At 41.9% G+C, this 17873-nt stretch overlaps 37 non-coding genes across 37 annotated transcripts; 15 read left to right on the forward strand and 22 right to left on the reverse strand.

Moving 5' to 3' along the window:
* Nucleotides 1-41: 41 nt before the first annotated feature.
* On the reverse strand, nt 42-112 carry trnag-ucc (transfer RNA glycine (anticodon UCC)). Its single transcript has one exon. It is a non-coding gene; the product is annotated as a tRNA-Gly (tRNA).
* A 193-nt stretch (nt 113-305) lies between these two features.
* trnae-uuc (transfer RNA glutamic acid (anticodon UUC)) lies at nt 306-377 on the forward strand. Its single transcript has one exon. It is a non-coding gene; the product is annotated as a tRNA-Glu (tRNA).
* An 846-nt stretch (nt 378-1223) lies between these two features.
* trnae-cuc (transfer RNA glutamic acid (anticodon CUC)) lies at nt 1224-1295 on the forward strand. Its single transcript has one exon. It is a non-coding gene; the product is annotated as a tRNA-Glu (tRNA).
* A 345-nt stretch (nt 1296-1640) lies between these two features.
* trnag-ucc (transfer RNA glycine (anticodon UCC)) lies at nt 1641-1711 on the reverse strand. The gene has a single exon. It is a non-coding gene; the product is annotated as a tRNA-Gly (tRNA).
* A 560-nt stretch (nt 1712-2271) lies between these two features.
* On the reverse strand, nt 2272-2342 carry trnag-gcc (transfer RNA glycine (anticodon GCC)). Its single transcript has one exon. It is a non-coding gene; the product is annotated as a tRNA-Gly (tRNA).
* A 462-nt stretch (nt 2343-2804) lies between these two features.
* Nucleotides 2805-2876, forward strand: trnae-cuc (transfer RNA glutamic acid (anticodon CUC)). Its single transcript has one exon. It is a non-coding gene; the product is annotated as a tRNA-Glu (tRNA).
* Nucleotides 2877-3221: 345 nt separating this feature from the next.
* trnag-ucc (transfer RNA glycine (anticodon UCC)) lies at nt 3222-3292 on the reverse strand. Its single transcript has one exon. It is a non-coding gene; the product is annotated as a tRNA-Gly (tRNA).
* Nucleotides 3293-3852: 560 nt separating this feature from the next.
* On the reverse strand, nt 3853-3923 carry trnag-gcc (transfer RNA glycine (anticodon GCC)). The gene has a single exon. It is a non-coding gene; the product is annotated as a tRNA-Gly (tRNA).
* Nucleotides 3924-4774: 851 nt separating this feature from the next.
* trnag-ucc (transfer RNA glycine (anticodon UCC)) lies at nt 4775-4845 on the reverse strand. The gene has a single exon. It is a non-coding gene; the product is annotated as a tRNA-Gly (tRNA).
* Nucleotides 4846-5038: 193 nt separating this feature from the next.
* trnae-uuc (transfer RNA glutamic acid (anticodon UUC)) lies at nt 5039-5110 on the forward strand. Its single transcript has one exon. It is a non-coding gene; the product is annotated as a tRNA-Glu (tRNA).
* Nucleotides 5111-5423: 313 nt separating this feature from the next.
* trnag-gcc (transfer RNA glycine (anticodon GCC)) lies at nt 5424-5494 on the reverse strand. Its single transcript has one exon. It is a non-coding gene; the product is annotated as a tRNA-Gly (tRNA).
* Nucleotides 5495-5956: 462 nt separating this feature from the next.
* Nucleotides 5957-6028, forward strand: trnae-cuc (transfer RNA glutamic acid (anticodon CUC)). Its single transcript has one exon. It is a non-coding gene; the product is annotated as a tRNA-Glu (tRNA).
* A 345-nt stretch (nt 6029-6373) lies between these two features.
* Nucleotides 6374-6444, reverse strand: trnag-ucc (transfer RNA glycine (anticodon UCC)). The gene has a single exon. It is a non-coding gene; the product is annotated as a tRNA-Gly (tRNA).
* Nucleotides 6445-7004: 560 nt separating this feature from the next.
* On the reverse strand, nt 7005-7075 carry trnag-gcc (transfer RNA glycine (anticodon GCC)). Its single transcript has one exon. It is a non-coding gene; the product is annotated as a tRNA-Gly (tRNA).
* Nucleotides 7076-7537: 462 nt separating this feature from the next.
* On the forward strand, nt 7538-7609 carry trnae-cuc (transfer RNA glutamic acid (anticodon CUC)). The gene has a single exon. It is a non-coding gene; the product is annotated as a tRNA-Glu (tRNA).
* Nucleotides 7610-7954: 345 nt separating this feature from the next.
* Nucleotides 7955-8025, reverse strand: trnag-ucc (transfer RNA glycine (anticodon UCC)). The gene has a single exon. It is a non-coding gene; the product is annotated as a tRNA-Gly (tRNA).
* A 560-nt stretch (nt 8026-8585) lies between these two features.
* trnag-gcc (transfer RNA glycine (anticodon GCC)) lies at nt 8586-8656 on the reverse strand. Its single transcript has one exon. It is a non-coding gene; the product is annotated as a tRNA-Gly (tRNA).
* Nucleotides 8657-9118: 462 nt separating this feature from the next.
* Nucleotides 9119-9190, forward strand: trnae-cuc (transfer RNA glutamic acid (anticodon CUC)). Its single transcript has one exon. It is a non-coding gene; the product is annotated as a tRNA-Glu (tRNA).
* A 344-nt stretch (nt 9191-9534) lies between these two features.
* On the reverse strand, nt 9535-9605 carry trnag-ucc (transfer RNA glycine (anticodon UCC)). Its single transcript has one exon. It is a non-coding gene; the product is annotated as a tRNA-Gly (tRNA).
* A 193-nt stretch (nt 9606-9798) lies between these two features.
* trnae-uuc (transfer RNA glutamic acid (anticodon UUC)) lies at nt 9799-9870 on the forward strand. The gene has a single exon. It is a non-coding gene; the product is annotated as a tRNA-Glu (tRNA).
* A 313-nt stretch (nt 9871-10183) lies between these two features.
* On the reverse strand, nt 10184-10254 carry trnag-gcc (transfer RNA glycine (anticodon GCC)). Its single transcript has one exon. It is a non-coding gene; the product is annotated as a tRNA-Gly (tRNA).
* Nucleotides 10255-10716: 462 nt separating this feature from the next.
* Nucleotides 10717-10788, forward strand: trnae-cuc (transfer RNA glutamic acid (anticodon CUC)). The gene has a single exon. It is a non-coding gene; the product is annotated as a tRNA-Glu (tRNA).
* Nucleotides 10789-11133: 345 nt separating this feature from the next.
* trnag-ucc (transfer RNA glycine (anticodon UCC)) lies at nt 11134-11204 on the reverse strand. Its single transcript has one exon. It is a non-coding gene; the product is annotated as a tRNA-Gly (tRNA).
* A 560-nt stretch (nt 11205-11764) lies between these two features.
* trnag-gcc (transfer RNA glycine (anticodon GCC)) lies at nt 11765-11835 on the reverse strand. Its single transcript has one exon. It is a non-coding gene; the product is annotated as a tRNA-Gly (tRNA).
* An 851-nt stretch (nt 11836-12686) lies between these two features.
* On the reverse strand, nt 12687-12757 carry trnag-ucc (transfer RNA glycine (anticodon UCC)). Its single transcript has one exon. It is a non-coding gene; the product is annotated as a tRNA-Gly (tRNA).
* A 193-nt stretch (nt 12758-12950) lies between these two features.
* trnae-uuc (transfer RNA glutamic acid (anticodon UUC)) lies at nt 12951-13022 on the forward strand. Its single transcript has one exon. It is a non-coding gene; the product is annotated as a tRNA-Glu (tRNA).
* A 313-nt stretch (nt 13023-13335) lies between these two features.
* Nucleotides 13336-13406, reverse strand: trnag-gcc (transfer RNA glycine (anticodon GCC)). Its single transcript has one exon. It is a non-coding gene; the product is annotated as a tRNA-Gly (tRNA).
* Nucleotides 13407-13868: 462 nt separating this feature from the next.
* Nucleotides 13869-13940, forward strand: trnae-cuc (transfer RNA glutamic acid (anticodon CUC)). Its single transcript has one exon. It is a non-coding gene; the product is annotated as a tRNA-Glu (tRNA).
* Nucleotides 13941-14285: 345 nt separating this feature from the next.
* Nucleotides 14286-14356, reverse strand: trnag-ucc (transfer RNA glycine (anticodon UCC)). Its single transcript has one exon. It is a non-coding gene; the product is annotated as a tRNA-Gly (tRNA).
* A 193-nt stretch (nt 14357-14549) lies between these two features.
* On the forward strand, nt 14550-14621 carry trnae-uuc (transfer RNA glutamic acid (anticodon UUC)). Its single transcript has one exon. It is a non-coding gene; the product is annotated as a tRNA-Glu (tRNA).
* A 313-nt stretch (nt 14622-14934) lies between these two features.
* On the reverse strand, nt 14935-15005 carry trnag-gcc (transfer RNA glycine (anticodon GCC)). The gene has a single exon. It is a non-coding gene; the product is annotated as a tRNA-Gly (tRNA).
* Nucleotides 15006-15467: 462 nt separating this feature from the next.
* Nucleotides 15468-15539, forward strand: trnae-cuc (transfer RNA glutamic acid (anticodon CUC)). The gene has a single exon. It is a non-coding gene; the product is annotated as a tRNA-Glu (tRNA).
* Nucleotides 15540-15884: 345 nt separating this feature from the next.
* trnag-ucc (transfer RNA glycine (anticodon UCC)) lies at nt 15885-15955 on the reverse strand. The gene has a single exon. It is a non-coding gene; the product is annotated as a tRNA-Gly (tRNA).
* Nucleotides 15956-16515: 560 nt separating this feature from the next.
* trnag-gcc (transfer RNA glycine (anticodon GCC)) lies at nt 16516-16586 on the reverse strand. The gene has a single exon. It is a non-coding gene; the product is annotated as a tRNA-Gly (tRNA).
* A 462-nt stretch (nt 16587-17048) lies between these two features.
* On the forward strand, nt 17049-17120 carry trnae-cuc (transfer RNA glutamic acid (anticodon CUC)). Its single transcript has one exon. It is a non-coding gene; the product is annotated as a tRNA-Glu (tRNA).
* A 344-nt stretch (nt 17121-17464) lies between these two features.
* On the reverse strand, nt 17465-17535 carry trnag-ucc (transfer RNA glycine (anticodon UCC)). Its single transcript has one exon. It is a non-coding gene; the product is annotated as a tRNA-Gly (tRNA).
* Nucleotides 17536-17728: 193 nt separating this feature from the next.
* trnae-uuc (transfer RNA glutamic acid (anticodon UUC)) lies at nt 17729-17800 on the forward strand. Its single transcript has one exon. It is a non-coding gene; the product is annotated as a tRNA-Glu (tRNA).
* The last annotated feature ends 73 nt before the right edge of the window (nt 17801-17873 follow it).

Here is a 17873-nt window from a genome sequence, read left to right on the forward strand (position 1 = left end):
AATATTTAGCATGAAGTTTAATTCTCAAAAACACTAATCAATGCATTGGCTGGGAATTGAACCCAGGTCAACTGCTTGGAAGGCAGCTATGCTACCACTATACCACCAATGCCCACTGTGTCAAAAGGACACCGCATTAAAACTAGAATGTCTAAGACTGTGCAAAGTTGTGCAAGGAAGAGTCCCCACATCCAGTCCAAGAACCCATCATTGTTGCACAGTAGCCCAAGCCATTCACCCGCCCAGCTATGACATCCCCTATGCTACCAATGCCAACTCTCTTGAAGCATTTCCACAGGAGAATTTCCCTGATGGTCTAATGGCTAGGATTTGGTGCTTTCACCGCCACGGTCCGGGTTCAATTCCCGGTCAGCGAATCCTCTATGTTCTAAAGGAAACTGGCCAGAAACATTAGTTTAACCTACAATGACACACATCCTGAACCATTTTTCAAAGAGAGACCAACCTTGCGTGTTGACCACATCCTAAAGAAGATAACCCAATGAATGAAAGCATCTATCAGCATTGAATGATTTCTCTTACAAGATGAAAACGCCAGCATTTCTGTAGTGTGAGCTAAGCTTTCCTTGTCATAGATCGACATTGGGCTTTTTACGTTGACACTCTACATGTTTTAATGAAATACTTTGACACAAGAAGGTTACTGAACATAACAAAAACAGCAATCAATGCATTGGCTGGGAATTGACCCCAGGTCAACTGCATGGCAAGCAGCTATGCTACCACTATACCACCAATGCCCACGCAAGTGATGCTACCCCCACATTAAAGGTAGAATCTCCCAGCCTGTGCAAATTTCTGCAGGGAAGAGTTCCCGCCTCTAGTCCAAGAGCCCATCATTGTTGCACAGTGGCACAAGCCATTTACTTGCCCATGTATATGTTTATGCAGTAATTAATGTGCATTTGAACTATCAGCCCAGGAGTACTAGCAGCATGTGTGGGGCAGAGTTACCTGATCCATCTGGACATCTGTTTGACTTTTTAAAGTAGACACATGTTGCAGTCAAGAAGACAAACATCCCAATGGCAGCAAGATGAACAACACAACAAACTGAAGAAATTTGCTACAGTAAAAATAAATGGGCACTGTTCCAAAAATCAGAAATATCTACAACAAGGCCACATCAAAATTGCAGTCTTTTGCAACGTATGCTAATTCTTGTAGTCTGTTAAAAATGTTGTTTGCTTCATGCAGGAATTTCCCTGATGGTCTAATGGCTAGGATTTGGCGCTCTCACCGCTACGGTCCGGGTTCAATTCCCGGTCAGGGAATCCACCATGTTTATAGGAGAACTCACCTGAAACCCTAGTTAAGCCTATGCACATAATGACACACATTATAAACCACTTTTCAATAGAGACTTATCTAAGACTTGAACCAACCTTGTCATTTGAACACATTCTAAACAAGGGATTCCAAGAGAAGCAAGTATTTCTCAGCATTTGAATGATTTCTCTGGCAATATAGACATGAAGATGGAAAATTTGACACTTCAGTAGTGTGTGGGCTATGTTTTCCATGTCTTGGATCAACATTAGACATTACAGGTTGACATTTTACAGGTTTTATTTGGATAATATTTAGCATGAAGTTTAATTCTCAAAAACACTAATCAATGCATTGGCTGGGAATTGAACCCAGGTCAACTGCTTGGAAGGCAGCTATGCTACCACTATACCACCAATGCCCACTGTGTCAAAAGGACACCGCATTAAAACTAGAATGTCTAAGACTGTGCAAAGTTGTGCAAGGAAGAGTCCCCACATCCAGTCCAAGAACCCATCATTGTTGCACAGTAGCCCAAGCCATTCACCCGCCCAGCTATGACATCCCCTATGCTACCAATGCCAACTCTCTTGAAGCATTTCCACAGGAGAATTTCCCTGATGGTCTAATGGCTAGGATTTGGCGCTTTCACCGCCACGGTCAGGGAATCCTCTATGTTCAAAAGGAAACTGGCATGAAACACTAGTTTAACCTACAATGACACACATCCTGAACCATTTTTCAAAGAGAGACCAACCTTGCGTGTTGACCACATCCTAAAGAAGATAACCCAATGAATGAAAGCATCTCTCAGCATTGAATGATTTCTCTTACAAGACGAAAACGCCAGCATTTCTGTAGTGTGAGCTAAGCTTTCCTTGTCATAGATCGACATTGGGCTTTTTACGTTGACACTCTACATGTTTTAATGAAATACTTTGACACAAGAAGGTTACTGAACATAACAAAAACAGCAATCAATGCATTGGCTGGGAATTGAACCCAGGTCAACTGCATGGCAAGCAGCTATGCTACCACTATACCACCAATGCCCACACAAGTGATGCTACCCCCACATTAAAGGTAGAATCTCCCAGCCTGTGCAAATTTCTGCAGGGAAGAGTTCCCGCCTCTAGTCCAAGAGCCCATCATTGTTGCACAGTGGCACAAGCCATTTACTTGCCCATGTATATGTTTATGCAGTAATTAATGTGCATTTGAACTATCAGCCCAGGAGTACTAGCAGCATGTGTGGGGCAGAGTTACCTGATCCATCTGGACATCTGTTTGACTTTTTAAAGTAGACACATGTTGCAGTCAAGAAGACAAACATCCCAATGGCAGCAAGATGAACAACACAACAAACTGAAGAAATTTGCTACAGTAAAAATAAATGGGCACTGTTCCAAAAATCAGAAATATCTACAACAAGGCCACATCAAAATTGCAGTCTTTTGCAACGTATGCTAATTCTTGTAGTCTGTTAAAAATGTTGTTTGCTTCATGCAGGCATTTCCCTGATGGTCTAATGGCTAGGATTTGGCGCTCTCACCGCTACGGTCCGGGTTCAATTCCCGGTCAGGGAATCCACCATGTTTATAGGAGAACTCACCTGAAACCCTAGTTAAGCCTATGCACATAATGACACACATTATAAACCACTTTTCAATAGAGACTTATCTAAGACTTGAACCAACCTTGTCATTTGAACACATTCTAAACAAGGGATTCCAAGAGAAGCAAGTATTTCTCAGCATTTGAATGATTTCTCTGGCAATATAGACATGAAGATGGAAAATTTGACACTTCAGTAGTGTGTGGGCTATGTTTTCCATGTCTTGGATCAATATTAGACATTACAGGTTGACATTTTACAGGTTTTATTTGAATAATATTTAGCATGAAGTTTAATTCTCAAAAACACTAATCAATGCATTGGCTGGGAATTGAACCCAGGTCAACTGCTTGGAAGGCAGCTATGCTACCACTATACCACCAATGCCCACTGTGTCAAAAGGACACCGCATTAAAACTAGAATGTCTAAGACTGTGCAAAGTTGTGCAAGGAAGAGTCCCCACATCCAGTCCAAGAACCCATCATTGTTGCACAGTAGCCCAAGCCATTCACCCGCCCAGCTATGACATCCCCTATGCTACCAATGCCAACTCTCTTGAAGCATTTCCACAGGAGAATTTCCCTGATGGTCTAATGGCTAGGATTTGGCGCTTTCACCGCCACGGTCAGGGAATCCTCTATGTTCAAAAGGAAACTGGCATGAAACACTAGTTTAACCTACAATGACACACATCCTGAACCATTTTTCAAAGAGAAACCAACCTTGCGTGTTGACCACATCCTAAAGAAGATAACCCAATGAATGAAAGCATCTCTCAGCATTGAATGATTTCTCTTACAAGACGAAAACGCCAGCATTTCTGTAGTGTGAGCTAAGCTTTCCTTGTCATAGATCGACATTGGGCTTTTTACGTTGACACTCTACATGTTTTAATGAAATACTTTGACACAAGAAGGTTACTGAACATAACAAAAACAGCAATCAATGCATTGGCTGGGAATTGAACCCAGGTCAACTGCATGGCAAGCAGCTATGCTACCACTATACCACCAATGCCCACACAAGTGATGCTACCCCCACATTAAAGGTAGAATCTCCCAGCCTGTGCAAATTTCTGCAGGGAAGAGTTCCCGCCTCTAGTCCTAGAGCCCATCATTGTAGCACAGTGGCACAAGCCATTTACTTGCCCATGTATATGTTTATGCAGTAATTAATGTGCATTTGAACTATCAGCCCAGGAGTACTAGCAGCATGTGTGGGGCAGAGTTACCTGATCCATCTGGACATCTGTTTGACTTTTTAAAGTAGACACATGTTGCAGTCAAGAAGACAAACATCCCAATGGCAGCAAGATGAACAACACAACAAACTGAAGAAATTTGCTACAGTAAAAATAAATGGGCACTGTTCCAAAAATCAGAAATATCTACAACAAGGCCACATCAAAATTGCAGTCTTTTGCAACGTATGCTAATTCTTGTAGTCTGTTAAAAATGTTGTTTGCTTCATGCAGGAATTTCCCTCATGGTCTAATGGCTAGGATTTGGCGCTCTCACCGCCACAGTCCGGGTTCAATTCCCGGTCAGGGAATCCACCCTAGTTTAGCCTATGCACATAATGACACACATTATAAACCACTTTTCAATAGAGACTTATCTAAGACTTGAACCAACCTTGTCATTTGAACACATTCTAAACAAGGGATTCCAAGAGAAGCAAATATTTCTCAGCATTTGAATGATTTCTCTGGCAATATAGACATGAAGATGGAAAATTCAACACTTCAGTAGTGTGTGGGCTATGTTTTCCATGTCTTGGATCAACATTAGACATTACAGGTTGACATTTTACAGGTTTTATTTCAATAATATTTACCATGAAGTTTAATTCTCAAAAACTCTAATCAATGCATTGGCTGGGAATTGAACCCAGGTCAACTGCTTGGAAGGCAGCTATGCTACCACTATACCACCAATGCCCACTGTGTCAAAAGGACACCGCATTAAAACTAGAATGTCTAAGACTGTGCAAAGTTGTGCAAGGAAGAGTCCCCACATCCAGTCCAAGAACCCATCATTGTTGCACAGTAGCCCAAGCCATTCACCCGCCCAGCTATGACATCCCCTATGCTACCAATGCCAACTCTCTTGAAGCATTTCCACAGGAGAATTTCCCTGATGGTCTAATGGCTAGGATTTGGTGCTTTCACCGCCACGGTCCGGGTTCAATTCCCGGTCAGCGAATCCTCTATGTTCAAAAGGAAACTGGCCAGAAACATTAGTTTAACCTACAATGACACACATCCTGAACCATTTTTCAAAGAGAGACCAACCTTGCGTGTTGACCACATCCTAAAGAAGATAACCCAATGAATGAAAGCATCTCTCAGCATTGAATGATTTCTCTTACAAGACGAAAACGCCAGCATTTCTGTAGTGTGAGCTAAGCTTTCCTTGTCATAGATCGACATTGGGCTTTTTACGTTGACACTCTACATGTTTTAATGAAATACTTTGACACAAGAAGGTTACTGAACATAACAAAAACAGCAATCAATGCATTGGCTGGGAATTGAACCCAGGTCAACTGCATGGCAAGCAGCTATGCTACCACTATACCACCAATGCCCACACAAGTGATGCTACCCCCACATTAAAGGTAGAATCTCCCAGCCTGTGCAAATTTCTGCAGGGAAGAGTTCCCGCCTCTAGTCCAAGAGCCCATCATTGTTGCACAGTGGCACAAGCCATTTACTTGCCCATGTATATGTTTATGCAGTAATTAATGTGCATTTGAACTATCAGCCCAGGAGTACTAGCAGCATGTGTGGGGCAGAGTTACCTGATCCATCTGGACATCTGTTTGACTTTTTAAAGTAGACACATGTTGCAGTCAAGAAGACAAACATCCCAATGGCAGCAAGATGAACAACACAACAAACTGAAGAAATTTGCTACAGTAAAAATAAATGGGCACTGTTCCAAAAATCAGAAATATCTACAACAAGGCCACATCAAAATTGCAGTCTTTTGCAACGTATGCTAATTCTTGTAGTCTGTTAAAAATGTTGTTTGCTTCATGCAGGCATTTCCCTGATGGTCTAATGGCTAGGATTTGGCGCTCTCACCGCCACGGTCCGGGTTCAATTCCCGGTCAGGGAATCCACCATGTTTATAGGAGAACTCACCTGAAACCCTAGTTAAGCCTATGCACATAATGACACACATTATAAACCACTTTTCAATAGAGACTTATCTAAGACTTGAACCAACCTTGTCATTTGAACACATTCTAAACAAGGGATTCCAAGAGAAGCAAGTATTTCTCAGCATTTGAATGATTTCTCTGGCAATATAGACATGAAGATGGAAAATTTGACACTTCAGTAGTGTGTGGGCTATGTTTTCCATGTCTTGGATCAACATTAGACATTACAGGTTGACATTTTACAGGTTTTATTTGGATAATATTTAGCATGAAGTTTAATTCTCAAAAACTCTAATCAATGCATTGGCTGGGAATTGAACCCAGGTCAACTGCTTGGAAGGCAGCTATGCTACCACTATACCACCAATGCCCACTGTGTCAAAAGGACACCGCATTAAAACTAGAATGTCTAAGACTGTGCAAAGTTGTGCAAGGAAGAGTCCCCACATCCAGTCCAAGAACCCATCATTGTTGCACAGTAGCCCAAGCCATTCACCCGCCCAGCTATGACATCCCCTATGCTACCAATGCCAACTCTCTTGAAGCATTTCCACAGGAGAATTTCCCTGATGGTCTAATGGCTAGGATTTGGTGCTTTCACCGCCACGGTCAGGGAATCCTCTATGTTCAAAAGGAAACTGGCATGAAACACTAGTTTAACCTACAATGACACACATCCTGAACCATTTTTCAAAGAGAGACCAACCTTGCGTGTTGACCACATCCTAAAGAAGATAACCCAATGAATGAAAGCATCTCTCAGCATTGAATGATTTCTCTTACAAGACGAAAACGCCAGCATTTCTGTAGTGTGAGCTAAGCTTTCCTTGTCATAGATCGACATTGGGCTTTTTACGTTGACACTCTACATGTTTTAATGAAATACTTTGACACAAGAAGGTTACTGAACATAACAAAAACAGCAATCAATGCATTGGCTGGGAATTGAACCCAGGTCAACTGCATGGCAAGCAGCTATGCTACCACTATACCACCAATGCCCACACAAGTGATGCTACCCCCACATTAAAGGTAGAATCTCCCAGCCTGTGCAAATTTCTGCAGGGAAGAGTTCCCGCCTCTAGTCCAAGAGCCCATCATTGTTGCACAGTGGCACAAGCCATTTACTTGCCCATGTATATGTTTATGCAGTAATTAATGTGCATTTGAACTATCAGCCCAGGAGTACTAGCAGCATGTGTGGGGCAGAGTTACCTGATCCATCTGGACATCTGTTTGACTTTTTAAAGTAGACACATGTTGCAGTCAAGAAGACAAACATCCCAATGGCAGCAAGATGAACAACACAATAAACTGAAGAAATTTGCTACAGTAAAAATAAATGGGCACTGTTCCAAAAATCAGAAATATCTACAACAAGGCCACATCAAAATTGCAGTCTTTTGCAACGTATGCTAATTCTTGTAGTCTGTTAAAAATGTTGTTTGCTTCATGCAGGCATTTCCCTGATGGTCTAATGGCTAGGATTTGGCGCTCTCACCGCCACGGTCCGGGTTCAATTCCCGGTCAGGGAATCCACCATGTTTAAAGGAGAACTCACCTGAAACCCTAGTTAAGCCTATGCACATAATGACACACATTATAAACCACTTTTCAATAGAGACTTATCTAAGACTTGAACCAACCTTGTCATTTGAACACATTCTAAACAAGGGATTCCAAGAGAAGCAAGTATTTCTCAGCATTTGAATGATTTCTCTGGCAATATAGACATGAAGATGGAAAATTTGACACTTCAGTAGTGTGTGGGCTATGTTTTCCATGTCTTGGATCAACATTAGACATTACAGGTTGACATTTTACAGGTTTTATTTGGATAATATTTAGCATGAAGTTTAATTCTCAAAAACTCTAATCAATGCATTGGCTGGGAATTGAACCCAGGTCAACTGCTTGGAAGGCAGCTATGCTACCACTATACCACCAATGCCCACTGTGTCAAAAGGACACCGCATTAAAACTAGAATGTCTAAGACTGTGCAAAGTTGTGCAAGGAAGAGTCCCCACATCCAGTCCAAGAACCCATCATTGTTGCACAGTAGCCCAAGCCATTCACCCGCCCAGCTATGACATCCCCTATGCTACCAATGCCAACTCTCTTGAAGCATTTCCACAGGAGAATTTCCCTGATGGTCTAATGGCTAGGATTTGGTGCTTTCACCGCCACGGTCAGGGAATCCTCTATGTTCAAAAGGAAACTGGCATGAAACACTAGTTTAACCTACAATGACACACATCCTGAACCATTTTTCAAAGAGAGACCAACCTTGCGTGTTGACCACATCCTAAAGAAGATAACCCAATGAATGAAAGCATCTCTCAGCATTGAATGATTTCTCTTACAAGACGAAAACGCCAGCATTTCTGTAGTGTGAGCTAAGCTTTCCTTGTCATAGATCGACATTGGGCTTTTTACGTTGACACTCTACATGTTTTAATGAAATACTTTGACACAAGAAGGTTACTGAACATAACAAAAACAGCAATCAATGCATTGGCTGGGAATTGAACCCAGGTCAACTGCATGGCAAGCAGCTATGCTACCACTATACCACCAATGCCCACACAAGTGATGCTACCCCCACATTAAAGGTAGAATCTCCCAGCCTGTGCAAATTTCTGCAGGGAAGAGTTCCCGCCTCTAGTCCAAGAGCCCATCATTGTTGCACAGTGGCACAAGCCATTTACTTGCCCATGTATATGTTTATGCAGTAATTAATGTGCATTTGAACTATCAGCCCAGGAGTACTAGCAGCATGTGTGGGGCAGAGTTACCTGATCCATCTGGACATCTGTTTGACTTTTTAAAGTAGACACATGTTGCAGTCAAGAAGACAAACATCCCAATGGCAGCAAGATGAACAACACAATAAACTGAAGAAATTTGCTACAGTAAAAATAAATGGGCACTGTTCCAAAAATCAGAAATATCTACAACAAGGCCACATCAAAATTGCAGTCTTTTGCAACGTATGCTAATTCTTGTAGTCTGTTAAAAATGTTGTTTGCTTCATGCAGGCATTTCCCTGATGGTCTAATGGCTAGGATTTGGCGCTCTCACCGCCACGGTCCGGGTTCAATTCCCGGTCAGGGAATCCACCATGTTTAAAGGAGAACTCACCTGAAACCCTAGTTTAGCCTATGCACATAATGACACACATTATAAACCACTTTTCAATAGAGACTTATCTATGACTTGAACCAACCTTGTCATTTGAACACATTCTAAACAAGGGATTCCAAGAGAAGCAAACATTTCTCAGCATTGAATGATTTCTCTGGCAATATAGACATGAAGATGGAAAATTCGACACTTCAGTAGTGTGTGGGCTATGTTTTCCATGTCTTGGATCAACATTAGACATTACAGGTTGACATTTTACAGGTTTTATTTGAATAATATTTAGCATGAAGTTTAATTCTCAAAAACACTAATCAATGCATTGGCTGGGAATTGAACCCAGGTCAACTGCTTGGAAGGCAGCTATGCTACCACTATACCACCAATGCCCACTGTGTCAAAAGGACACCGCATTAAAACTAGAATGTCTAAGACTGTGCAAAGTTGTGCAAGGAAGAGTCCCCACATCCAGTCCAAGAACCCATCATTGTTGCACAGTAGCCCAAGCCATTCACCCGCCCAGCTATGACATCCCCTATGCTACCAATGCCAACTCTCTTGAAGCATTTCCACAGGAGAATTTCCCTGATGGTCTAATGGCTAGGATTTGGCGCTTTCACCGCCACGGTCCGGGTTCAATTCCCGGTCAGGGAATCCTCTATGTTCAAAAGGAAACTGGCATGAAACACTAGTTTAACCTACAATGACACACATCCTGAACCATTTTTCAAAGAGAGACCAACCTTGCGTGTTGACCACATCCTAAAGAAGATAACCCAATGAATGAAAGCATCTCTCAGCATTGAATGATTTCTCTTACAAGACGAAAACGCCAGCATTTCTGTAGTGTGAGCTAAGCTTTCCTTGTCATAGATAGACATTGGGCTTTTTACGTTGACACTCTACATGTTTTAATGAAATACTTTGACACAAGAAGGTTACTGAACATAACAAAAACAGCAATCAATGCATTGGCTGGGAATTGAACCCAGGTCAACTGCATGGCAAGCAGCTATGCTACCACTATACCACCAATGCCCACACAAGTGATGCTACCCCCACATTAAAGGTAGAATCTCCCAGCCTGTGCAAATTTCTGCAGGGAAGAGTTCCCGCCTCTAGTCCAAGAGCCCATCATTGTTGCACAGTGGCACAAGCCATTTACTTGCCCATGTATATGTTTATGCAGTAATTAATGTGCATTTGAACTATCAGCCCAGGAGTACTAGCAGCATGTGTGGGGCAGAGTTACCTGATCCATCTGGACATCTGTTTGACTTTTTAAAGTAGACACATGTTGCAGTCAAGAAGACAAACATCCCAATGGCAGCAAGATGAACAACACAACAAACTGAAGAAATTTGCTACAGTAAAAATAAATGGGCACTGTTCCAAAAATCAGAAATATCTACAACAAGGCCACATCAAAATTGCAGTCTTTTGCAACGTATGCTAATTCTTGTAGTCTGTTAAAAATGTTGTTTGCTTCATGCAGGAATTTCCCTGATGGTCTAATGGCTAGGATTTGGCGCTCTCACCGCTACGGTCCGGGTTCAATTCCCGGTCAGGGAATCCACCATGTTTATAGGAGAACTCACCTGAAACCCTAGTTAAGCCTATGCACATAATGACACACATTATAAACCACTTTTCAATAGAGACTTATCTAAGACTTGAACCAACCTTGTCATTTGAACACATTCTAAACAAGGGATTCCAAGAGAAGCAAGTATTTCTCAGCATTTGAATGATTTCTCTGGCAATATAGACATGAAGATGGAAAATTTGACACTTCAGTAGTGTGTGGGCTATGTTTTCCATGTCTTGGATCAATATTAGACATTACAGGTTGACATTTTACAGGTTTTATTTGAATAATATTTAGCATGAAGTTTAATTCTCAAAAACACTAATCAATGCATTGGCTGGGAATTGAACCCAGGTCAACTGCTTGGAAGGCAGCTATGCTACCACTATACCACCAATGCCCACTGTGTCAAAAGGACACCGCATTAAAACTAGAATGTCTAAGACTGTGCAAAGTTGTGCAAGGAAGAGTCCCCACATCCAGTCCAAGAACCCATCATTGTTGCACAGTAGCCCAAGCCATTCACCCGCCCAGCTATGACATCCCCTATGCTACCAATGCCAACTCTCTTGAAGCATTTCCACAGGAGAATTTCCCTGATGGTCTAATGGCTAGGATTTGGCGCTTTCACCGCCACGGTCAGGGAATCCTCTATGTTCAAAAGGAAACTGGCATGAAACACTAGTTTAACCTACAATGACACACATCCTGAACCATTTTTCAAAGAGAGACCAACCTTGCGTGTTGACCACATCCTAAAGAAGATAACCCAATGAATGAAAGCATCTCTCAGCATTGAATGATTTCTCTTACAAGACGAAAACGCCAGCATTTCTGTAGTGTGAGCTAAGCTTTCCTTGTCATAGATCGACATTGGGCTTTTTACGTTGACACTCTACATGTTTTAATGAAATACTTTGACACAAGAAGGTTACTGAACATAACAAAAACAGCAATCAATGCATTGGCTGGGAATTGAACCCAGGTCAACTGCATGGCAAGCAGCTATGCTACCACTATACCACCAATGCCCACACAAGTGATGCTACCCCCACATTAAAGGTAGAATCTCCCAGCCTGTGCAAATTTCTGCAGGGAAGAGTTCCCGCCTCTAGTCCTAGAGCCCATCATTGTAGCACAGTGGCACAAGCCATTTACTTGCCCATGTATATGTTTATGCAGTAATTAATGTGCATTTGAACTATCAGCCCAGGAGTACTAGCAGCATGTGTGGGGCAGAGTTACCTGATCCATCTGGACATCTGTTTGACTTTTTAAAGTAGACACATGTTGCAGTCAAGAAGACAAACATCCCAATGGCAGCAAGATGAACAACACAACAAACTGAAGAAATTTGCTACAGTAAAAATAAATGGGCACTGTTCCAAAAATCAGAAATATCTACAACAAGGCCACATCAAAATTGCAGTCTTTTGCAACGTATGCTAATTCTTGTAGTCTGTTAAAAATGTTGTTTGCTTCATGCAGGAATTTCCCTCATGGTCTAATGGCTAGGATTTGGCGCTCTCACCGCCACAGTCCGGGTTCAATTCCCGGTCAGGGAATCCACCCTAGTTTAGCCTATGCACATAATGACACACATTATAAACCACTTTTCAATAGAGACTTATCTAAGACTTGAACCAACCTTGTCATTTGAACACATTCTAAACAAGGGATTCCAAGAGAAGCAAATATTTCTCAGCATTTGAATGATTTCTCTGGCAATATAGACATGAAGATGGAAAATTCAACACTTCAGTAGTGTTTGGGCTATGTTTTCCATGTCTTGGATCAACATTAGACATTACAGGTTGACATTTTACAGGTTTTATTTCAATAATATTTAGCATGAAGTTTAATTCTCAAAAACTCTAATCAATGCATTGGCTGGGAATTGAACCCAGGTCAACTGCTTGGAAGGCAGCTATGCTACCACTATACCACCAATGCCCACTGTGTCAAAAGGACACCGCATTAAAACTAGAATGTCTAAGACTGTGCAAAGTTGTGCAAGGAAGAGTCCCCACATCCAGTCCAAGAACCCATCATTGTTGCACAGTAGCCCAAGCCATTCACCCGCCCAGCTATGACATCCCCTATGCTACCAATGCCAACTCTCTTGAAGCATTTCCACAGGAGAATTTCCCTGATGGTCTAATGGCTAGGATTTGGTGCTTTCACCGCCACGGTCCGGGTTCAATTCCCGGTCAGCGAATCCTCTATGTTCAAAAGGAAACTGGCCAGAAACATTAGTTTAACCTACAATGACACACATCCTGAACCATTTTTCAAAGAGAGACCAACCTTGCGTGTTGACCACATCCTAAAGAAGATAACCCAATGAATGAAAGCATCTCTCAGCATTGAATGATTTCTCTTACAAGATGAAAACGCCAGCATTTCTGTAGTGTGAGCTAAGCTTTCCTTGTCATAGATCGACATTGGGCTTTTTACGTTGACACTCTACATGTTTTAATGAAATACTTTGACACAAGAAGGTTACTGAACATAACAAAATCAGCAATCAATGCATTGGCTGGGAATTGAACCCAGGTCAACTGCATGGCAAGCAGCTATGCTACCACTATACCACCAATGCCCACACAAGTGATGCTACCCCCACATTAAAGGTAGAATCTCCCAGCCTGTGCAAATTTCTGCAGGGAAGAGTTCCCGCCTCTAGTCCAAGAGCCCATCATTGTTGCACAGTGGCACAAGCCATTTACTTGCCCATGTATATGTTTATGCAGTAATTAATGTGCATTTGAACTATCAGCCCAGGAGTACTAGCAGCATGTGTGGGGCAGAGTTACCTGATCCATCTGGACATCTGTTTGACTTTTTAAAGTAGACACATGTTGCAGTCAAGAAGACAAACATCCCAATGGCAGCAAGATGAACAACACAACAAACTGAAGAAATTTGCTACAGTAAAAATAAATGGGCACTGTTCCAAAAATCAGAAATATCTACAACAAGGCCACATCAAAATTGCAGTCTTTTGCAACGTATGCTAATTCTTGTAGTCTGTTAAAAATGTTGTTTGCTTCATGCAGGCATTTCCCTGATGGTCTAATGGCTAGGATTTGGCGCTCTCACCGCCACGGTCCGGGTTCAATTCCCGGTCAGGGAATCCACCATGTTTATAGGAGAACTCACCTGAAACCCTAGTTAAGCCTATGCACATAATGACACACATTATAAACCACTTTTCAATAGAGACTTATCTAAGACTTGAACCAACCTTGTCATTTGAACACATTCTAAACAAGGGATTCCAAGAGAAGCAAGTATTTCTCAGCATTTGAATGATTTCTCTGGCAATATAGACATGAAGATGGAAAATTTGACACTTCAGTAGTGTGTGGGCTATGTTTTCCATGTCTTGGATCAACATTAGACATTACAGGTTGACATTTTACAGGTTTTATTTCAATAATATTTAGCATGAAGTTTAATTCTCAAAAACTCTAATCAATGCATTGGCTGGGAATTGAACCCAGGTCAACTGCTTGGAAGGCAGCTATGCTACCACTATACCACCAATGCCCACTGTGTCAAAAGGACACCGCATTAAAACTAGAATGTCTAAGACTGTGCAAAGTTGTGCAAGGAAGAGTCCCCACATCCAGTCCAAGAACCCATCATTGTTGCACAGTAGCCCAAGCCATTCACCCGCCCAGCTATGACATCCCCTATGCTACCAATGCCAACTCTCTTGAAGCATTTCCACAGGAGAATTTCCCTGATGGTCTAATGGCTAGGATTTGGTGCTTTCACCGCCACGGTCCGGGTTCAATTCCCGGTCAGCGAATCCTCTATGTTCTAAAGGAAACTGGCCAGAAACATTAGTTTAACCTACAATGACACACATCCTGAACCATTTTTCAAAGAGAGACCAACCTTGCGTGTTGACCACATCCTAAAGAAGATAACCCAATGAATGAAAGCATCTCTCAGCATTGAATGATTTCTCTTACAAGATGAAAACGCCAGCATTTCTGTAGTGTGAGCTAAGCTTTCCTTGTCATAGATCGACATTGGGCTTTTTACTTTGACACTCTACATGTTTTAATGAAATACTTTGACACAAGAAGGTTACTGAACATAACAAAAACAGCAATCAATGCATTGGCTGGGAATTGAACCCAGGTCAACTGCATGGCAAGCAGCTATGCTACCACTATACCACCAATGCCCACACAAGTGATGCTACCCCCACATTAAAGGTAGAATCTCCCAGCCTGTGCAAATTTCTGCAGGGAAGAGTTCCCGCCTCTAGTCCAAGAGCCCATCATTGTTGCACAGTGGCACAAGCCATTTACTTGCCCATGTATATGTTTATGCAGTAATTAATGTGCATTTGAACTATCAGCCCAGGAGTACTAGCAGCATGTGTGGGGCAGAGTTACCTGATCCATCTGGACATCTGTTTGACTTTTTAAAGTAGACACATGTTGCAGTCAAGAAGACAAACATCCCAATGGCAGCAAGATGAACAACACAACAAACTGAAGAAATTTGCTACAGTAAAAATAAATGGGCACTGTTCCAAAAATCAGAAATATCTACAACAAGGCCACATCAAAATTGCAGTCTTTTGCAACGTATGCTAATTCTTGTAGTCTGTTAAAAATGTTGTTTGCTTCATGCAGGCATTTCCCTGATGGTCTAATGGCTAGGATTTGGCGCTCTCACCGCTACGGTCCGGGTTCAATTCCCGGTCAGGGAATCCACCATGTTTATAGGAGAACTCACCTGAAACCCTAGTTAAGCCTATGCACATAATGACACACATTATAAACCACTTTTCAATAGAGACTTATCTAAGACTTGAACCAACCTTGTCATTTGAACACATTCTAAACAAGGGATTCCAAGAGAAGCAAGTATTTCTCAGCATTTGAATGATTTCTCTGGCAATATAGACATGAAGATGGAAAATTTGACACTTCAGTAGTGTGTGGGCTATGTTTTCCATGTCTTGGATCAACATTAGACATTACAGGTTGACATTTTACAGGTTTTATTTGAATAATATTTAGCATGAAGTTTAATTCTCAAAAACACTAATCAATGCATTGGCTGGGAATTGAACCCAGGTCAACTGCTTGGAAGGCAGCTATGCTACCACTATACCACCAATGCCCACTGTGTCAAAAGGACACCGCATTAAAACTAGAATGTCTAAGACTGTGCAAAGTTGTGCAAGGAAGAGTCCCCACATCCAGTCCAAGAACCCATCATTGTTGCACAGTAGCCCAAGCCATTCACCCGCCCAGCTATGACATCCCCTATGCTACCAATGCCAACTCTCTTGAAGCATTTCCACAGGAGAATTTCCCTGATGGTCTAATGGCTAGGATTTGGTGCTTTCACCGCCACGGTCAGGGAATCCTCTATGTTCAAAAGGAAACTGGCATGAAACACTAGTTTAACCTACAATGACACACATCCTGAACCATTTTTCAAAGAGAGACCAACCTTGCGTGTTGACCACATCCTAAAGAAGATAACCCAATGAATGAAAGCATCTCTCAGCATTGAATGATTTCTCTTACAAGACGAAAACGCCAGCATTTCTGTAGTGTGAGCTAAGCTTTCCTTGTCATAGATCGACATTGGGCTTTTTACGTTGACACTCTACATGTTTTAATGAAATACTTTGACACAAGAAGGTTACTGAACATAACAAAAACAGCAATCAATGCATTGGCTGGGAATTGAACCCAGGTCAACTGCATGGCAAGCAGCTATGCTACCACTATACCACCAATGCCCACACAAGTGATGCTACCCCCACATTAAAGGTAGAATCTCCCAGCCTGTGCAAATTTCTGCAGGGAAGAGTTCCCGCCTCTAGTCCAAGAGCCCATCATTGTTGCACAGTGGCACAAGCCATTTACTTGCCCATGTATATGTTTATGCAGTAATTAATGTGCATTTGAACTATCAGCCCAGGAGTACTAGCAGCATGTGTGGGGCAGAGTTACCTGATCCATCTGGACATCTGTTTGACTTTTTAAAGTAGACACATGTTGCAGTCAAGAAGACAAACATCCCAATGGCAGCAAGATGAACAACACAATAAACTGAAGAAATTTGCTACAGTAAAAATAAATGGGCACTGTTCCAAAAATCAGAAATATCTACAACAAGGCCACATCAAAATTGCAGTCTTTTGCAACGTATGCTAATTCTTGTAGTCTGTTAAAAATGTTGTTTGCTTCATGCAGGCATTTCCCTGATGGTCTAATGGCTAGGATTTGGCGCTCTCACCGCCACGGTCCGGGTTCAATTCCCGGTCAGGGAATCCACCATGTTTAAAGGAGAACTCACCTGAAACCCTAGTTTAGCCTATGCACATAATGACACACATTATAAACCACTTTTCAATAGAGACTTATCTATGACTTGAACCAACCTTGTCATTTGAACACATTCTAAACAAGGGATTCCAAGAGAAGCAAACATTTCTCAGCATTGAATGATTTCTCTGGCAATATAGACATGAAGATGGAAAATTCGACACTTCAGTAGTGTGTGGGCTATGTTTTCCATGTCTTGGATCAACATTAGACATTACAGGTTGACATTTTACAGGTTTTATTTGAATAATATTTAGCATGAAGTTTAATTCTCAAAAACACTAATCAATGCATTGGCTGGGAATTGAACCCAGGTCAACTGCTTGGAAGGCAGCTATGCTACCACTATACCACCAATGCCCACTGTGTCAAAAGGACACCGCATTAAAACTAGAATGTCTAAGACTGTGCAAAGTTGTGCAAGGAAGAGTCCCCACATCCAGTCCAAGAACCCATCATTGTTGCACAGTAGCCCAAGCCATTCACCCGCCCAGCTATGACATCCCCTATGCTACCAATGCCAACTCTCTTGAAGCATTTCCACAGGAGAATTTCCCTGATGGTCTAATGGCTAGGATTTGGCGCTTTCACCGCCACGGTCCGGGTTCAATTCCCGGTCAGGGAATCCTCTATGTTCAAAAGGAAACTGGCATGAAACACTAGTTTAACCTACAATGACACACATCCTGAACCATTTT

Source organism: Oryzias latipes, chromosome 1 (assembly GCF_053564925.1).
Source record: "Oryzias latipes strain Hd-rR chromosome 1, Olatipes_Hd-rR_3.1".
NCBI classification, from domain to species: Eukaryota; Metazoa; Chordata; class Actinopteri; order Beloniformes; family Adrianichthyidae; genus Oryzias; species Oryzias latipes.